The 5,301-nt window shown below is 34.0% G+C and overlaps 1 pseudogene; it reads left to right on the forward strand.

Moving 5' to 3' along the window:
- Window positions 1-5,301, forward strand: part of LOC106463663 — a 119,763-nt pseudogene that overhangs the window by 91,071 nt on the left and 23,391 nt on the right.

A 5,301-nucleotide genomic window follows, 5' to 3' on the forward strand; every position in this document is an offset into this window, starting at 1 on the left:
AGGTACAAAATAAGCTAAATTTTATATGCTGTCTTACATCAGAGAAATAAAGTAAAGAAATCAGATGAAGGCACAAAAACAAGCTAAATTTTATATGCTGTCTTACATCAGAGAAATAAAGTAAAGAAATCAGATGAAGGTACAAAGACAAGCTAAATTTTATATGCTGTCTTAAGTCAGAGAAGTAAAGTAAAGAAATCTGATGAAGGTACAAAGACAAGCTAAATTTTATATGCTGTCTTAAGTCAGAGAAATAAAGTCAAGAAATCTCATGAAGGTATTTTTTTCCCTGCAATAAACCAGATTGTTATATTTGTAGGAAAAGTTATATTACATACACTAAATATATTACAGGCCTTACTGGGGAGAAAATATTCTTTTATGAATTCAGTTGTAATTCACTTAATGTTATTTATGTATCTTTTTTTAAAGCAACTATATCTTGGAGAAACAGAAAATATATGTTTGAGAACAAATTTACACAAATCTCATGTCAGAAATGTGAATAATGCCCATTACCTGTTAACAAACACATTAATAAATGTATTATGGAAACAAATATCATACTTTAGAAGAACCTTTTCTTCCAAATATTTCCATTTTGGTATTCTTGTGAAAAGAATGAGATTATTTTATGACAATTACTTAATTAATAAATTTAAAACCATATTAAATGTTACATAGTTTAACATACTGAGGTAGTTTAAAACATATATAATGCTTTAAAATAAATAAACGCGGGAAGATTTACTTTGTTAAGTAGGTCTTGTTCGAGAAAGCTTTACTGTGGGAACTGAAGAGTATCTTGGATGATACGAAACCGATATTTTATGCTTTTATTTATTTCTTTTAACAGTAATAAATAAAGAGTTTTTTTAATATTTTAATAACGATGAAACAATATATAATTGACTTTAATCACTTCCTACAGTAAAATATATTTGTTTTCTTGTATATGTGTGTGTGTACTAACTTGTTGTTCTTGTTCTTTTAGCGCAAAGCTACACAATGGGCTACTTGTGCTATGCCCACTTTGGGAGTCGAACCTGGAATTTTATAACTTTAAGCCATTAAAGTTGTTGTTGAAGCTCAAGGGACTTTTATCACCTTTAATCCAATTTGATTTTAGTTCATACTCGCGCATAGCCCAGTATTCAACCCACAAGGTTTTAATTCTGGGACAAGGGCATGGTAATCAAATGTTTTTTGTTAGGAAATGTGCTTTAAAAACCATGTTAGGAAATAGTATACCATTACCTTGAGGACGACGAACGGTGGTTAGAATAGCAGTCAAACAAATGTATCAGAATGTAGGATTGTACCTTCATTAGTGTACTTTTTGTAATTTGTTGTTTTTTTTCTAAACTCTTTCTAGGCACCAACCCTAGAGTTTGGTTATTACATAATTTCATCAGATTTTGCTTTAGAAAGGGAGTAATGTAGACCTTTAATAGATTTGTTTGTTTTTAATTATGCACAAAGCTACACAAGGGCTATCTGTGCTCTGCCCACCACAGGTATCGAACCCCGGTTTCTAGCGTTGTAAGTCCGCAGACATACCGCTGTGCCACTGGGGGGCCCTTTAATAGATAGAACATTTATAGTAAGTTGTATACATGTAAAATATTACTGTGCATTAAGACAGATTTGTCAAGCTAAGATTGATCAATGGAAACTAAACTTTGAAAAACCTATCCAACTTTTAACTCATTTTTACATTCATATAAACCTACGTGAACAAAAAAAATTCGAGTAAAATAGTTTTACGCAAAATTCAGTTATTTGTTCCTATTGACTTTGAATAAATTAATAAGTAATTTTGTGTACTATAAGTATCACTGATCTCTTTATCTTGCATCGCCAAGTGTTGACTAGTGGCTAGCGTGTCGAGCTGTGGAGCTCAGGTTTGAGGATCCACATCCTGTTTCAGCCAAAAAATAATCACCCTCCACATTTTAGGTAATGTGGATGTGTTATAAGAATTGCAGTCAAATCCTACTAATTAGTTTCAGAAGAGTAGGTCTCCAAGAGTTGGCGATGGATGGTGTTGACGAGCTACCTCTTGATCTATCACTTCAAAATTTTGGACACGTAGCGCAGATAACCGACGAGTAGACTTTGTGCGAAATCTAACAAGGAAACAACCTTTTTTTTATGTTCTTAACTGTTTTGATTATCGTGTAAAATTCTCTTTTTTTTGTGGCCATATAATGCTATGTCACATTGCTTGTTGTATCGGTCGCATCATGGCTTACTTAATTTGTTATTTTTCGTTTTACTTCCACATTCCAGCGTATTCAACTTCGATGACATTTTTTGTAGATGGTATCTCAATGAAAAAGTTTTCTTGAGGTAGAAATACTTTTGGTCAATCTTAGGCTAATTGATTGACTTAAGTACATTTTATCACAGACAACGCAAGGATTCCTGAACATGCTTGAAAAAGATCGTCATTTTGCGTCAGGTTTCGTCACTCAGGCTTACGATGCTGTGTGGGCAATAGCATTAGCACTGCAAGGCATGGAAGACACGTGGCGATCTGGGAAAAGTAGCCTAAGAAACATTACTTTAACGGACCCAAAATTTACCCAGAAGTTGTCTTATAACATCTTAAGTACCAAATTTATGGGTGTATCGGTAAGTCCAACTATCAAATTTAAGTATGTTTCGGTAAGTTCAAGTACCAAATTTAAGGGTGTTTCGGTAAGTTCGAGTATCAAATTTAAGTGTGTTTCGGTACGTTCAAGTACTAAATTTAAGGGTGTTTCGGTAAGCTCAAGTAGCAAATTTAAGTGTGTTTCGGTAAGCTCAAGTAGCAAATTTAAGTGTGTTTCGGTAAGCTCAAGTAGCAAATTTAAGTGTGTTTCGGTAAGCTCAAGTAGCAAATTTAAGTGTGTTTCGGTAAGTTCAAGTACTAAATTTAAGTGTGTTTCGGTAAGCACAAGTACCAAATTTATGGGTGTTTCAGTAAGCACAAGTACCAAAGTTATAGGCGTTTTTGGTAAGTTCAATTTATTTTATTTGAAGAAAATTAAAATACCTATGGAGCTTTTTAAATCAATATTATATAAAATTAATATTCTCAAAAAGGATCTTCTTTAATTTCAGGGTCCAATTTCCTTCAAAGGATCTGACAGGGTTGGTGTGACGGCTTTTTTTCAAATTCAAGGTATTAAATATAATTTGTGTTTATACGAGTAATTATTGCTAATTAAATATATAAAGGTCTATAATAAGTATATCAAAAAGCAGTTAAGCAAGAAGTAACGCATTGTAATTATATTACAAGCTGCTACAGATTCTAATTTGATCCGATCTACGATCGTACCAAAACATTTATGTATAAATGGATCTTCACCTGTTTTTTATTGATCTTGTTGGATGAAACCAATATAACAATGCCATGTCTATATAGTGTCAAATCAATACTTTTATCTTACTGGTTGTTCTCTACACATACCTAGTGAGAACGTATAATTACAGCTGTCACAAACTTTCGTGTTTTTAGACCTGCTACTCCGTTGCTCAAGCCTTTTTTTTATGAATGTTCTTTTTTAACTCCACTGTCAAACTTTTTGACGACTGCGGACACAAAAATGACAATAGTTCTGCTTAATTTATGTCTGAGCTTTCGCCACAAACTTTTGACACTTCTCAATACTCAAAAGTTTCAAGTGTTCAGATAATCTTAATATCATTACAATAATAGGGTTATTTCGAGTATCTTGTTAATTTAATAACGTCAGATCAGATATTTCATTAAATTCATATTTTTTCGTGCTTACTGTGCTTTTCACTTCTTTCTTTTGCGACTTAGTAGAGATCAATTTTGGTTATTTTCCAATCCTTCAAACTATCGTAAATTGTTTGTTTGAAAAGAGCTATCCGCACATGGCCGTCCCTGATTTTCAACTGAAAGACTTATAGGGAAGGCAAATAGTCAACAGCATGCTCCGCCAACTCTTTACTGATTGAATAGTGGGATTTGATCACCACTCTGATAACGCACTCACAAACTCAGAGCTTGGAGCACATTTTCTTGAGGCAAAGGGTCACGAACCATAAATCCTCGAATTTCTAGTTTAAGTCCAAGCATGTTAAACAGTAGGCCACGCCTGGCACACAAACCGTAATATCTGATCTTCTTCCCCTTACAAATAAAACATTAAACACGTGTTATGTCTAAGCTAGTATAGTTTAAAGTGTGATTGTTCAAGTATGACATATTTTGTTTGTTTTTTAAAGATCGTTAAATGTCGAAATTTTCACAAGAATCAAAAATGCTCGGTACGACTCAACTAGTAAGTAAAAACGTTTATTTGTTCTTGCGCGAAATGGAAGATCGTTCGCGTTAAGACACATTCTAATTTGTAATGCAGACAGATTCCTAGGGCTTCTGAGTGGAGAGTAATGATTTTGGGGAAATGTGGGCAGGTAACTAGGATGCGTAGTTCTGTTCCACGATAAGACGTCATCAATCAAATCTTCTTCAGAACAAAGCAATCTACTGTCGCCTAACTATACACACGTCTATGCACGTGAGCCATGCCATCAAAAGATATTTTTCTTTTCGTGCGATTGCAATTTGTTTTTAGTCCTGCACTGTTTTACTGGTAATGCCATTCACAATGTCATTCTCACTCCATATCGATTGCATTTTGTTTTTAGTCCTGCACTGTTTTACTGGTAATGCCATTCACTATGTCATTCTCACTCCATATCGATTGCATTTTGTTTTAGTCCTGCACTATTTTACTGGTAATGCCATTCACAATGTCATTCTCACTCCATATCGATTGCATTTTGTTAGTCCTGCACTGTTTTACTGGTAATGCCATTCACAATGTCATTCTCACTCCATATCGATTGCATTTTGTTTTTAGTCCTGCACTATTTTACTGGTAATGCCATTCACAATGTCATTCTCACTCCATATCGACTGCATTTTGTTTTTAGTCCTGCACTGTTTTACTGGTAATGCCATTCACAATGTCATTCTCACTCCATATCGACTGCATTTTGTTTTTAGTCCTGCACTGTTTTACTGGTAATGCCATTCACAATGTCATTCTCACTTCATATCTATATTTTCAAGTATTAAAATAAAGACAATAATTAAACACTTTTCGTTTCTAATGTCTGATTTAAGAATAGATATTCTAATTTGAAGACTTTAACGTCCACCATATCAGACTCTCGTCATCTTGAAACGTCTATAATGTACAGAGGGTTTCCCCCCCCCCAGTGGCACAGCGGTATATCTGCGGACTTACAACGCTAGAATCCGGGTTTCGATACCCG

The sequence above is a fragment of the Limulus polyphemus genome, unplaced genomic scaffold (assembly GCF_000517525.1).
Source record: "Limulus polyphemus unplaced genomic scaffold, Limulus_polyphemus-2.1.2 Scaffold1456, whole genome shotgun sequence".
Taxonomy (NCBI): Eukaryota; Metazoa; Arthropoda; class Merostomata; order Xiphosura; family Limulidae; genus Limulus; species Limulus polyphemus.